Below are 16,157 nucleotides of genomic sequence, written 5' to 3' on the forward strand. Positions count from 1 at the left end.
AGGATGACACGGTCTATGCCTTATGTTCAATATAGACATAAGGGCAAAAGGGTAATTATACACATAAGTATTATCACATAAGGAATTGTCAGATCACATGACATTTTCGTGTCTTGGGTAGCAGTGATGTGTTGCTAGATACCGCTCACTGTTTATTATGTTAAATGCGTGATTTAATATAATTGCCAACGTCACGAAAACCTACAGGGTCACACACAAAGGACGAATTGATGAGAGATAGAGTAACTAAGGAATATCGTAAGGTACGGTGCCCTTAAGTGAGTTATAGAGCATCGTAAGGTACGATGTACTTGAGTAGAATACGAAATATGGTAAGGTACCATGAGATTAAGTGATTTTGGGCATATTATAAGATATGGGCCAAAATACACTTAAGTGGGCTTTTAGCTTGAAGCCCACACAAGTGGTTCTATAAATAGAACCCTTGTGCAGAAGCAAAAATTTGCGGTTGCATTATTTTCGTTTTCTCACTCTCTCTCTCTCACTCAAAGCCTTCATTCGTACCAGCTAACACTGAGATTGAAGGAACCCGTTCGTGTGGACTGAGTAGAGACGTTGCCATCGTTCAACGTTCGTGATCGTTTCGTGGATCTACATCAAAGGTTTTGATCGCCACAAGAGATCTGCACCAAAGGTTTCGATCATCACAAGAGGTAAATATTCTATCACTGATCATGACCATTCGTAAGGATCTCTAAAGGAGAAAATTTTATTTCCGCTGCGTTTTGGACCGCAATTCTCCTTCAGTAATATGCTACCTGTTTTGAATGATCGATTTGATCTCTATCCGCTGCGCATTGTGCAATGCTTTATGTTTTGATTAAATAAATGAGCATGACAGGATATTTTGGAAAATGGTGTGAAGTATTTGTGTGACACCCTTAATTGCACCTTTACTCTGATGATATATGTTGTTATTTTAATTAAATAATTAGGGTATTTTAGAAGGGTGTTACATCCATCATACTTCACTGCTGTATTTTTGTGAGTCTTGTATTAGACATATCTTGTAAGCCAAGCCATTGTCACGTTGATGATTGCTTTGGTATAGGGTGTTCATTGAGTTGTAAGTGTTGTGTCACTCAAAGCTTTTAAGCGTGAGTGTTGTGTATCTTGATTAAAGCTGTGAAGCACAATCAAGAGTTGTTTGAAGTGTGACTTCAAATTGTCTTTAATATTGATTAAAGGTAGTAATCACTGAGGTGATTGAGGGGGAGTGAGTAGGAACTCTGATCTTAGTGTAAGATTGAAATTGCATTGGGTAGGGATTAAGTGATAAGTTGTAAACGGGTGAGTTTAGCTTTGAATTGATACTACTAAAAGTGGATTTCCTCCCTGGCTTGGTAGCCCCCAGATGTAGGTCATGTTGGACTGAACTGGGTAAACAATCACTTGTGTTATTTACCGCACTTACATTTAAGTTCTGTATAATTCCTGTCTATGCAGAATTGGATGTCATAACAACCCGTGTGACATCTAAAGTCTGATAACTAGAATTTCAGTAAATCCTAATTCTAAGTCCTTTCCCCTTTTGCATTTTGGTTCAAATCAAAACAAACACAAAAACAACACAAGATAACAATATATTTATATACAATAATGGGCTCAAATGAGCAAACGAAAAATGGCATAAACATAAAATATATGCTCAAGTGAGCAAAATGAAAATCAAGATGAATAATGAGCAAGAAATAAATGACATTAAAACTAAATGACAAGAATTTAAAAGCTCAAATTAAAGTTAGTAGTTAGTAGAGTTATGTTAGCTTGTCATGAGACAATGTAGCGCTATGTTAAGCAATCGTAAGTGGACTAATGTAGTAGTCACACCTATCTGAGGCCGGTCACTAAGAATATAGGCAAAGAACACAAGTTAGAGATCATGACTAGTAAGCCAAGCTCCATAAACTTGCCATGCCAAACAAAAAGGGAAGGGCCTTGTATTGACTTTTGGTTATTTGCTTGACCAAAAAGTAATCTATCTTTGACACAAAATAACTCACTTGATCATGGATAAAGTTGAATTTGGTTTGGATCAAAGAAGATTAAACTTTTATTTGTCAAGACCAACCTTAAGACTTTAACTCATTGGCCATTAAGGGAAAGAAAGGGATGAAGATGAAAGGGAGGGGGTAAGAAGTCAACAACAAATCCCAATTGATCAAGGGATAACTCATCCTTGATCAAATTCATTCATCTTTCTAGGTGATGGTCCTTAAGGATTTTCAAACCACAAGATCCAATGAATTTGATCAAAGTTGAATCAATTCAACCTCAATCAACACCAAACAGAAGAGAAATGAAGATAACAAGTCAAGAAGTCAACAATATTTTTTGGTATTTTTTGAATTAAAAGAAAATATAAATAAAAGATAAACAAACAAAGTTAAACCTCAAATTCAATTCAAAACAACTTTAATAAGTCCAATTAAATTCTCATAGGTTCAATATAGTCAAACAAACTTTGACTAATTTTCTCACAAATTTTTGAAATCAGAAAGTAATTAAAATCAATTAAAAACAACCAAAAATTATGAGCAAATTCTTTATTTTGAATAAGTTTTGAATGATAGCAAATTGTGTGATCATTGTCTAATTGTTGGTTGTGCATTATTTTACATGTCTCATTTGTGTTTTTAGCCTATACTATTGTATCATGTCCATACATAAAGATCCACATTGATACATTTCTTAAAAGAACTCATAAAAACTATTTTGTGTCAGTATGTATCAATACATGTTCATATGCATCGATCCATAAAATTGTTGTAAATCACAAAACGTTTTTGCTTTAGTATGTATCGATCCATACGAATCTTGTATCGATCCATACTTAGTTAAAATACTCTATGTATCGATACGTACGAGTTTTGTATCGATCCATGCTAGTTAAAATGTTCTATGTATCAATACATACGAGTTTTGTATCGATCCATGCTAGTTAAAATGTTCTATGTATCAATACATACGAGCTTTGTATCGATACATGCTTGTATTAATCCTCAAAAATAAACCAAAGCTACAGTATGTATCGATGCATAAACTCTTGTATCAATACATAATTCTGTTTTGTCTACTAACAGCTTCTGTCTTTCATATATAAGAAGTATTTTGACAGCAGTAACATGAAACGAATTCAGAAGAGAAAAACAGTTGAACACAAGATCAAAGGAGTGTGTAGCAGCAAATGTTTTTGAGCAGTTAGAAACCTGAAAGAGACTTCATCTTCTTCATCTTCTCAATCACTTTTCTTCAAGAACATCAACACATAATCATTCTTGTTCTTTGGATTAAAGGATCAACGAGATAACGTTCAGTGGAACGATCAAGGATCTAGCTGAGGTGTTCAGTGGAACGATCGAGGATCTAGCTGAGTTGAAGGTTGAAGGGGGTTTCGAGGAAAAACCAGTCGGTTTGTCCTTCAAGAACTGGAGTGTTCTTGCGGGTTTGTTAGTCACGTTTGCATAACAGATTCAGCCGTAGCGTAGGGTTTGGAAATCGGGTGATTTCGCAAACAGGTCGTGGAACCGGTGAATTGTTTGCAATTTCTTGCAGGAAATTCTTGATCGAGCTCAGATCAAGTGGAGGTTTTATACAAGAAGAAGTTCTTGGGATTTAGAATTCTGTCTGTGTATTGTAACCTTGTATCAACGAATTCGGCATTATTGATAATTACAGTTCTCAATTTCATTTGAAATTGAGAGGGAGACGTACCCACACGCGAGGACGACGTGGGGAACTTCCTTACCAAATCTCTGCGTATCGTATTCTTTCCTTATCTCTCTTTACGTTTTCAACAGTTTTGCAATTTCAGTTAGTGTGTTGTGGCTGTATTTTTCACGATACAATAGTGGCAAGAAAACTTCTTTAACTGAAGTCCACCATTGTTCATCATTGATCACATACACACCAATTATTTAACAAAACTATCTGCTGAGTTTTATTCATTGGAATTAGGATCTAGTGATAAGTGCATTCAATTTGATAAGACTCTGGTGTTAATAATCTCTATCGTTCTAATTCAAATCCAACAATAAATTCGCGTGTCCGGTTTTCTAGCAGCGGTTCAGAATAGACGGAAGTCGATTCGGGACTGTAATTTTCCACTAAGTTTCAATAACTCTGATAAAATCTTTAAATCCGTTTATTTTAAAGAGGTGATCTATTCACCCCCCCCCCTCTCGATCACTAGCCACACCGTCTAACAAGTGATATCAGAGCGCCGGTTCGCTGGTGCTCTGTGGCTGCCTGTAACGATATGGATTCTGAACCAAAGGGGGCGTATAATAGAGCGCCTATTTTCAACGGTGAAAATTACGCCTACTGGAAAGACTGCATGTGAGTTCATATAAATTCTGTGGATAGGCTAGTATGGGCTGCCATTGAAAATGGTCCTTTTCAAATTACTATGACAAATGCGGCTGGCGCCATAGTTCCTAAACCAGAAGCTGATTGGAATGAGAAAGATGAGAAAAAGTGGTCGTGTGATTGGAGAGCTCGAAATATGCTAATTTCAGCACTTGGTGTTGATGAGTATTATCGGGTATCCCACTGCACGACAGCTAAAGAAATGTGGGATGCTTTAGAAGTTGCTCATGAGGGTACTACTGAAGTAAAACAGTCCCGCATTAACACACTCAATCAAGAGTTTGAGCTCTTTCGCATGAAACAAGGAGAATCTATCTCTGACATGCAAAAGAGATTCACTCATCTCACTAATAGGTTGAATGCACTTGGAAAACCTGTTTCCAATGAAATAGCTACTAATAAAATTCTGAGGTGTCTTGGTAGGGAATGGCAACCTAAAGTAACAGCTATTAAGGAAGCCAACGATCTAACGACACTTACGATTACAACTCTGTTTGGAAAGCTGGAAGAACATCAGCAAGCATTAGAAAGTCTTGAAAAGTTTGAGAACAAAAGTAAGAAGGAAAAGGAGAAGAAGAGAGACAAATAAGGAGAGAAGAAGCCAATAGCTCTTGTAGTGACAAAGATTCGGATGATGAAGAAATGGGACTGTTTGTAAGAAGATATAATAGATTCATTCGAAAGAATGGAGTCAAGCATTCCGACAAAAACCTCATGAAGTTTCGAAGACAATCTACAGATTCAAAACAGGAAGAGAATAAGAAGTGTAGAGGAAGAGGATCTTGCTTTAATTGTGGTAAATCTGGACATTATAAAACAGACTGTCCTATGAAGTATAAGGATCAAGGAAAAGCTCAAACAAAAGGGTACAGCAAACAAAGAAGAGCTTACATTGCATGGGAAAGTGATAGTGATTCATCAAGCACACAAAGTTCAAGTGATAGTGATGAAACCGCAAATCTGTGCCTTATGGCGCACACCAAAAATCTGTCCTACCACAAGAAGAAAATCAATGATAGAAAGGTAAAACAAGCCTACTATAATAATTTCTCTTCTATGACTTTTTCTGAACTGAAAATAGCTTTTGAAAAACTGCATAACGAAGCTGTAGATGCTTTTAAAAGATTATCTTCCGATAAACAAATTTTTTCATTTCTGGAAGGCAAAGTATACAAAGCTGAAAAAGATTTAGAATGGTTAAAAGCTAGTATTGCAGAAAATTCAAAAGATATTGACATTGATGGATGTAGTAAAGTTAGGTATTGTGAAGCTTGTCATATTTGGCAAAAAGAGGTAAACACTCTCAAGGTCAAATTGGAAAAAGCTTTACAACCTAAGGTTACTTATGCCGTTGACTCTAGGTTGTTTAAGAAGTCATTAAATCCACCATATGCAAAATACTCTTTTATTCCAAAGGATTTAATGAACAAGAATAAACAAACACATCATCATGGTTTATGTCATTATTGTTGTCGTGCTGGCCATACCATTGAGAAATGCAAGTTTAGGAGATTTCTTGTTCCTAAAGGTATTTATCAATGGAAGCCAAAAGGCAACCATGCTAGCACTTACCCACTTGGACCCAATGAAAATTGGGTACCAACTTCTCTCTTTCGATATTGTAGGATGAGTGCCTTGCTTCCGTAGATAGGAGATGGTTTCTTGACAGCGGTTGCTCAAGGCACATGACCGGTGACATATCGCTTTTTATAGACTTCAAAGCAAAGAAGAAGGGATATGTTACTTATGGAGACAATAACAAAGGAGCTATACTCGGCAAAGGTAGTGTAGGTAATCCCTCTACCATTACTATTTCTAATGTCCATTTAGTAGAGGGGCTTAAACATAATTTGTTAAGCATAAGTCAATTGTGTGACAAGGGTTATAAAGTTTCCTTCACAAAAACTTGCTGCATAATTGAACATGCTGAACAGAACGTTGTGTTTAAGGGAGTAAGAGTAAATAATATCTATATGCTTGACCTTTTTGATGTATCTTTAACAAGTACTAAATGTCTAGTTACCTTGAATGATGATTCTTGGCTTTGGCATAGACGTTTAGCGCATGTTAATTTCGATTTGCTAAATAAGGTTGTATCTAAGGATCTAGTGGTCGGTCTTCCAAAAATAAAATTTTCAAAAGACCACCTATGTGACGCGTGCCAAATGGGAAAGCAAACAAGGGTCTCTTTTAAATCTAAAAGTGTAATTTCAACTTCACGACCCCTTGAGCTTCTCCATATGGATCTCTTTGGACCTTCTAGGACTAAGAGCTTAGGTGGAAATTATTATGGTTTTGTAATCGTTGACGACTATTCTAGATTTACTTGGACTATATTCCTTCATAGCAAAGATGAAACTTTTTTTGCTTTTAAGAATTTTGCAAATCTGTCCCAAAACAAAATGAATTCCAAAATAGTTACAATTCGTAGCGATCATGGTGGTGAATTTCAAAACTATCACTTTGATAAGTACTGTGACAAGTATGGTATTGAGCATAACTTTTCAGCTCCTCGAACTCCACAACAAAATGGCGTTGTGGAGCGTAAAAATCGTGTTTTAGAGGAGTTGGCAAGAACAATGCTAAATGAGGGTGGATTACCAAAATACTTTTGGGCTGATGCAGTTGGCACAACTTGTTATGTTTTAAACAGGATCTTAATCCGTCCTATTTTAAATAAAACTCCTTATGAGCTTTTAAAAGGAAGAAAGCCAAACTTGTCACATCTTCACGTATTCGGTTGTAAGTGTTTTGTTTTGAATAATGGTAAGGAAAATATTGGGAAGTTTGATGCAAAAGCGGATGAAGGTATCTTTCTTGGATAATCACAATCAAGTAAAGCATATAGAGTGTATAATAAGCGTTTACTTACTGTTGAAGAATCTGTCCATGTTTCTTTTGATGAGTCTTATCCGAAAAATGTCGGAAAAGGTATTTCTTTTGATGACGCAGGTGTATCTACAGAAGACATACTCAAGGAAGCTGTTACGGAAACTGATCAATCCATAACAGCTGCCCATGAGAAGGAGGAAGATACTAGTCATGAAGAAGATGAGGAAGAAAGGACAGCTGAAGTGAATGACCTTCCACCAGCTTGGAAATCTTCAAAAGACCATCCTATTGACAACATCTTGGGAGATATTTCAAAGGGAGTAATGACTCGTTCTAAGATAAGTAATTTTTGTTCTCACTTCGCGTTTGTTTCACAAGTAGAACCTAAAAATGCCAAAGAGGCCTTGATTGATGAATGTTGGCTAATGGCCATACAAGAAGAGCTTAATCAATTTAAAAGAAATGACGTTTGGGAACTTGTCCCTCGTCCGCGAGATCATCATATCATAGGTACTAAATGGGTTTTTAGAAATAAGCTTGATGAAAACGGAGTGATAACTAGGAACAAGGCACGTTTAATAGCACAAGGGTATAACCAAGAGGAGGGCATAGACTATGAGGAAACTTATGCTCCCATTGCTCGCCTTGAAGTTATACGTCTCTTGCTTGCCTATGCGTGTTCTAATGATTTTAAGCTTTACCAAATGGACGTAAAGAGTGCGTTTCTAAATGGTGTCATAAATGAAAAGGTGTATGTCTCACAACCTCCTGGTTTTGAGAATGCTGAAAATCCAGATTATGTTTACAAATTAAAACGAGCTTTGTATGGTCTTAAACAAGCCCCTCGGGTTTGGTATGAAAGGCTTAGCAAATTTCTAATTGATCATGGATACTCAAGAGGTAAAGTGGATAATACTCTCTTTATTAAACACAAGGGAAAGCACATCCTTTTAGTTCAAGTTTATGTAGACGATATAATTTTTGGTTCAACTAACATACACTTGGTCGAAGAATTTTCTAAGGTTATGCAGGGTGAATTTGAGATGAGTCTAATGGGGGAGCTGAATTACTTCCTAGGACTTCAGATAAAGCAACTTAATGAGGGTACAGCAGTATGTCAAACAAAGTACTGCAGAGAACTACTCAAGCGCTTTGGAATGAATGACTCAAAATCAATTGACACCCCTATGCCTATCAATGGAAATCTAGATAAAGATGAGCATGGTAAGAGTGTAGATGTCAGAAAGTTCAGAGGTATGATTGGATGTCTTCTGTATCTTTCTGCCTCCAGACCTGACATCATGTTTAGCGTTTGTATGTGTGCACGATATCAATCAAATCCTAAGGAATCACACCTAAAAGCTGTTAAGCGTATATTTAGATATCTTCATGGAACATCTAAATATGGGCTTTGGTATTCCAAAGGAAGTGATTGTAGCTTAGTAGGTTACTCCGATTCTGATTTTGCTGGCTGCAAATCAGATAGGAAAAGCACGAGTGGTACATGTCACTTGTTTTCAAACTCCTTGGTAAGTTGGCATAGCAAAAAGCAGGTATATGTGGCTTTGTCAACTGCAGAGGCTGAGTACGTTGCAGCCGGTAGTTGTTGCGCTCAGATTTTGTGGCTAAAGCAACAACTACAAGACTTTAACTTTCAACTCAAACGTATTCCAATAAAATGTGACAACACTAGTGCCATCAACCTTACTAAAAATCGTGTTTTACACTCACGCACTAAACACATAGAGATTAGACATCACTTTCTTCGCGACCATGTTGAAAAAGAAGACGTTGTATTTGAGCATGTTGATTCTAAAAACCAGCTTGCTGATATTTTCACTAAACCTTTGGCAACGGAACCGTTCTTCAACATTCGTCGTGAATTAGGGATTTTAGATCTCTCTTCGTTATTGTCTTAAGCATGTTTATTCTTATCTATATTATGCCTCACCTTGGTTGATGAGATTTGTTTTAGATTTCATTTATACCTCACAAGATTACATCAACAGAGGTAATATCACTCCTTTCTATATTTCTTTTACACCTATGTGATTGTGTATGTTAGAACAAAATTCCTCACTCTCGTTTATGTGAATTTCTTTGCATATATTGTTTGAACATTAAAATCTGATTTGTGAATCATACTTGGGCATACTTATCATAACATACCTCATAATGCATATCCATACTGCATAAAATTAATAAAAATTTGGTGTAGCATCAGTATGTATCGATACGAACATGTATGTATCGATTCATGTCTTTCTCATTTCAAATCTGTCAAAATTGGTACAGTATGTATCGATCCATCTGTCGTGTGTATCGATACATAGACCCTTTAAAAACAAAAATGCGTGACATGGATCGATCCATGCCCATATGCATCGACACATACTGACTCTTATTTGGATTAAATGCACCGACACACACTGCATTTCATTGCATGTTGCTTGAGTTTTTTTCGGATTAGTTGCACAATATATGTCTTAGCTTATGTAATTGTTAAACATTTTCTACTAGTTAAATGCTTATTTCCTGTTGCTTACTTCTGGTGTTATGGCCCTTATTTGTCATTCTTTGTGAGTAATTCTTTACTTTTTAAGCTTTCTTCTTTGTGATTGTTAGCTTCTTTATCATTTTGCTATGTCCTGCTACAACATGTTGCCTTGATAAAACTGTTTTTTTTCTTTTTGATGTTGACAAAGCGGGAGAAAAATGCAGATGCTGACAGATATGCACAAACTCAGGGGGAGAATCACACATCTTGCTAAAAATTTGCCATCATCAAAAAGGGGGAGTTTGTGAGCAAATTCTTTACTTTGAATAAGTTTTGAATGATAGCAAATTGTGTGATCATTGTCTAATTGTTGGTTGTGCATTATTTTATATGTCTCATTTGTGTTTTTAGCCTATACTATTGTATCATGTCCATACATAAAGATCCACATTGATACATTTCTTAAAAGAACTCATAAAAACTGTTTTGTGTCAATATGTATCGATACATGTTCATATGCATCGATCCATAAAATTGTTGTAAATCACAAAACGTTTTTGCTTCAGTATGTATCGATCCATACGAATCTTGTAACGATTCATACTTAGTTAAAATACTCTATGTATCGATACATACGAGTTTTGTATCGATCCATGCTAGTTAAAATGTTCTATGTATCAATACATACGAGTTTTGTATCGATCAATGCTAGTTAAAATGTTCTATGTATCAATACATACGAGTTTTGTATCGATACATGCTTGTATTAATCCTCAAAAATAAACCAAAGCTACAGTATGTATCGATGCATAAACTCTTGTATCAATACATAATTCTGTTTTGTCTACTAACAACTTCTGTCTTTCATATATAAGAAGTATTTTGACAGCAGTAACATGAAACGAATTCAGAAGAGAAAAACAGTTGAATACAAGATCAAAGGAGTGTGTAGCAGCAATTGTTTTTGAGCAGTTAGAAACCTGAAAGAGACTTCATCTTCTTCATCTTCTCAATCACTTTTCTTCAAGAACATCAACACATAATCATTCTTGTTCTTTGGATTAAAGGATCAACGAGATAATCTTCAGTGGAACGATCAAGGATCTAACTGAGGTGTTCAGTGGAACGATCGAGGATCTAGCTGAGTTGAAGGTTGAAGGGGGTTTCGAGGAAAAACCAGTCGGTTTGTCCTTCAAGAACTGGAGTGTTCTTGCGGGTTTGTTAGTCACGTTTGCAGAACAGATTCAGCCGTAGCGTAGGGTTTGGAAATCGGGTGATTTCGCAAACAGGTCGTGGAACCGGTGAATTGTTTGCAATTTCTTGCAGGAAATTCTTGATCGAGCTCAGATCAAGTGGAGGTTTTATACAAGAAGAAGTTCTTGGGATTTAGAATTTTGTTTGTGTATTGTAACCTTGTATCAATGAATTCGGCATTATTGATAATTACAGTTCTCAATTTCATTTGAAATTGAGAGGGAGACGTACCCACACACGAGGACGACGTGGGGAACTTCCTTACCAATCTCTGCGTATCATATTCTTTCCTTATCTCTCTTTACGTTTTCAACAGTTTTGCAATTTCAGTTAGTGTGTTGTGGCTGTATTTTTCACGATACAATAGTGGCAAGAAAACTTCTTTAACTAAAGTCCACCATTGTTCATCATTGATCACATACACACCAATTGTTTAACAAAATTGTCTACTGAGTTTTATTCATTGGAATTAGGATCTAGTGATAAGTGCATTCAATTTGATAAGACTCTGGTGTTAATAATCTCTATCGTTCTAATTCAAATCTAGTAATAAATTCGCGTGTCCGATTTTCTAGCAGCGGTTCAGAATAGACGGAAGTCGATTCGGGACTGTAATTTTCCGCTAAGTTTCAATAACTCTGATAAAATCTTTAAATCCGTTTATTTTAAAGAGGTGACCTATTCACCCCCCCCTCTCGATCACTAGCCACACCGTCTAACAAAAATAGCATAATATGAATTAAAATCTCAAATAATCTCAAAACAATCAAGAAATTTTTGAGACTATTTTTCATTGACTTATCATGATCCATAGATGTTATGAAAATATTTTTGTATTTTTTTAAAAGTCAGAAAGTATTTTAAAATGAATTAAAATCAATAAAACCAAGTAATTCATAAAAAATATCAAATGAAGTCATAAAAATAATTAAAAATCATAATATGAAACTAGATTTTTCAAGAAAATTTATGGAATTGGTCTCATATTTTTCTGACTTCAAATGATTTTTTAATGAATTTTTGAAAATGAAATGAATTAACAGAAAATAAAAAGAAAAATGAAATAAGCGAAAAAGCCTGAGCCACATGATGCGCTTCATTAATTGATGTGGCACTTGTGTATGGTCCAGATCTGAGGACACACGGTACACTCAAGTCAAACGCGCCACAAAACGAATTAAATGAAGTAATTAAAATGAACGCACACGATTAGATCATGGAAGCAAGATCCAAAGGCCAGGGAGTAACACACGTGGTGGTGGTGGTGGAAACCACCGTCTTCTCCGGCGAAGCAACAGATTCCAGCCAAAAGTTGCAGAAAATAAATCTTAACAAAAATAAGAAACAAGGATATGAAAATGAAGCTCGTGTGATGTAGATCATCATTATACCATTGGATTTACCTCACTCTTCCTATATTGAGAGAAAGATGAAGGAGAAAACCATGGTGACCACACGGATTGCTCATGAAATGGAAAATTGAATGCATCAACAGCTTGCCTCAATTATGAGGACTTTAGAGAACCACAGAAACACAAGCAAACTACATTGAATTAAGAGTTTCAGATCCAAAAAGTTTGAGTTTATACCTTTGAATTGATGAACTTCTGGCCACGAATTCTCCAAGATCTTTGTTCCTCTTTGATCCTTGAGTGTATGGAAGATGATTGACTAAGGAATCTAGCTTTAAAACTCAGCTAATGATACTGAATTTCAAGCTCGAAAATCTGGAAAAAAATTGAGTGATTCCTTTGGTGAGGGTTATGGTTTCAGTGCAGCAGCATATGAGATCTCCAAAAGGTTGTGAAATAAAGCTCATGAGGTGTTTATTTATAGCTGAATGTGGCTGATCACACACTTTTCTCATGTGCATGAGAATTTGAAATTTGATTGCATGGGCCTTTGTGGATGTGTGGAAGGCCCATGAATGGTTGCAGAAGCTTGTTGAGTTCACATGAAAGGCATTTGGACGTGCACATTGAATGGGAAATACTTGCATACCAAGTTATAACATGAAATATAAAAAATGCACATAAATGAAGATAATTTCGAAACTCAAAAATGGTGAATCCAAAAAACTATTGTGAGTAATGGTTAGAAAGCTCCTGAAATAAGGAACAAAAGTCATGTTGGGCAAAAAATCATTTGGCATGTGAAAATTGATCAAAACTGGCTTGGAAAGTCCAAAGGTAAAACATATTCAAATCACTTTGAAAAATTATCCCAAAAGTAAGCTTAATCAAACCCATCCGTCTTCATGGTACAAGCTTCAAATGAAAAAATCTCCAACATAAAAGTTGTAGTCCTTTCAAGATAGTCAATATAGACTCAAAGTTTGCATCATTTGGATTTTCTATGACAAAGTTATGGGCATTTGAAGTTGGGTACTTCTTCAAATTCAATGAATTAGGTCCAAGATGACCTATAATGTTTTGCATTATCACATGTATTTCTTTTAGGATTATAAAATTTTGTCCAACATAAAAGTTGAAGTAGACATCTCAAGCTTTCCAATTCCTTTGGTATCACCTCAAAATCATAAAAATTAAGGAAGTTATTTCCTTGGTAAATTGACCCAAAATTAGGGTCTTAGTCAAAATGACCTATAATGTTTTGAAATCATTGATGATCTTACAAGCTTCAAATGGATTTTTGATGAACATGAAAGTTGTTAATATGGTCCATAGGAACATTTTTTCTCTTGGGGTCATCTTTATTTGACAAACACATCAAAAAGTATATCTCATTGAACCTCAGTTTAGTCAGATGACTTGACTGATCAACTTTTCAAGGTCAAACTTCCAATCTTGATGAATAAATGATTGAGGGGCCTCAAATAGGATCATATATGCATAAAATGATGAATGAAATAACTTCCCTTGATTAAATTTGATCAGAGATTGAGATTGCTTCATGGTCAAGGCACAATCAAAGCTCAGTGAAATAAGGGTTTCCTTGGGAAACAATCTTCAAGCCATTTGGGTTATCTTGATCAAATTGGAAAATTGAGATACTTGGGAGACATATATGATGATTAGTATATTTGTGGATCATTGTCATGCTTTTTCTCATCTTCATCTAGCCATTGCATTGGGCTTAGAAGCCTCCTAGGAGCATTGTGGAGCACATGATCACTTGAGCTTCAAAACAAAAAGAGTTAGTGACATATTTTTGTGCTTTTGGTTAGTAATCAAATGCAATAATATACAATACAAGCATGCTTGGTGGTCCCAAAACTCTCAAACAAGTCCCAACCTTATGGTTAAGGAGCTAAACATGTTATGATCCTAGAGGTAATGCACTTGTGCAATAACATGATGCCATGAGGGATCTTAGGGTCAAAATTGGGGTCTTACACCAACCAAGACTCCCATGCATACTACTTGCATTCTAGAGAAGGAAGAGGTAAGTTAAAAGGTTTGTCAGAAACTATGTCGTGGTATGATAGTCTTTTTCCTTTATCTGATTGCTTCTCGTCCTGATATATTATTCAGCGTATGTTTGTGTGCTAGATTTCAGTCAGATCCAAGGGAACCTCACTTAACTATTGTTAAGAGAATCCTCAGGTATCTGAAAGGAACACCTAATCTTGGCTTGATGTATAAGAAAACATCAGAGTACAAGCCTTATGGATATTGTGATGCAGATTATGCTGGAGATAGGTTAGAATGCAAAAGCACATATGGGAACTGTCAGTTTCTGGGAGAAAACCTCATCTAATGGGCAAGCAAAAGACAATCAACCATTGCACTGTCAACTGCAGAAGCAAAATATATCTCAGCTTCACTTTGCAGCACTCAGATGCTCTGGATGAAGAATCAGTTTGAGGACTTTCAGATCTATGAGAGTAATATTCTTATCTTTTGTGACAATACGACTGCTATTTTCTTAAGTAAAAATCTAATTTTATATTATAGAGCAAAGCACATAGAAATTAAGCACCACTTTATAAGAGATTAAGTTCATAAAGGGACAATTGTTTTAAAATTTATAGATACAAACCATCAATAGGCTGATATATTTACAAAACCCTTAGTTGAAGATAGATTTCCCTTCATTCTGAAAATTTTAAATATGGCAAATTACCCATAATGACTCTGAACCCGTGCTTCTCATCTCTAATGTAAAATTAGACTTTGACTCAAGCATATGATGTTTTTTTTGTTCTGATTCTGACACTTCTACAAGTTATAAGATATCTTTATCATAAACATTTCTAGTCAAAAACCTTTTGGTATTCTTGACTCCGAATACATATACACATGGCCTCTCAAACGTGTGGCTCTGGCTCATCTAGACACCTGTCTAGCTCAGAACTCAATGACCAAACTGTTGAAATCCCCTCAAGCAGTGTGCAAATCTTGAGATTAGAATCTCATCATTAGTTGCATTTAATTTTTCCCATGATTGTCAAAACTCGGTTTTAGCAACAATTAATTTTGTGTGCCTTCTTAAGTTACCATTTTTTTACAATAATTAATTTTGTTTATATACTCCCACGACTCCCACTTTCACACCTTCACTCTTCACTACTTACACAAACCTAAACCACCAAATTTTCTCTGTAACTTCTCTTCATCTTTTTCTCTGCAACTTCATCATAAATGCTCAAGAGCAACAAGTCTTCGAGTTCTCTCAAGAAATGAATGCCCTAGAACAACAAGTTGAATCCTCACAACAAGTCGCCTCCACTACTGCTCTTCAAACAACAACCTCTTATTAAGAACCTCATGTTCTTGATCGTCGAGCCCACATTAACTTGTCAACACCATTTGAACAACTGGAAGTTATTGGTGAGTTGCTGATGGACTTTGAAAACCTAAAAGAAAATGGTATGGATCTAACACCAGAATTGAAGAATCAGGGTTGGCTCACCTATTTCAACATTCTCTATGGTCCTATCTACACGAATCTAGTGAAAGAATTATGGAGATTTGCTGACTACGATGATCATTACATCGTCTCTCATGTTCTGGGTATCAAGATAGTAATAACTGAAAAGTCTATTGTTGCACTTCTGAGCATGGAGAAGGCTAGGGGCAGAAGAATTTACAATATCAATCATAGGGCTAAGTACATGTCCCAGAAAATCATCCCCGCCATATTTTCCTAGAACCATGAAGGACAAGCATCCTCTAAGAATCAAGAGCTCCACAAGAATCTGAGGGTGTGACACAAGATAATT

The sequence above is a fragment of the Lathyrus oleraceus genome, chromosome 7 (genome assembly GCF_024323335.1).
Source record: "Lathyrus oleraceus cultivar Zhongwan6 chromosome 7, CAAS_Psat_ZW6_1.0, whole genome shotgun sequence".
Lineage (NCBI taxonomy): Eukaryota > Viridiplantae > Streptophyta > Magnoliopsida > Fabales > Fabaceae > Lathyrus > Lathyrus oleraceus.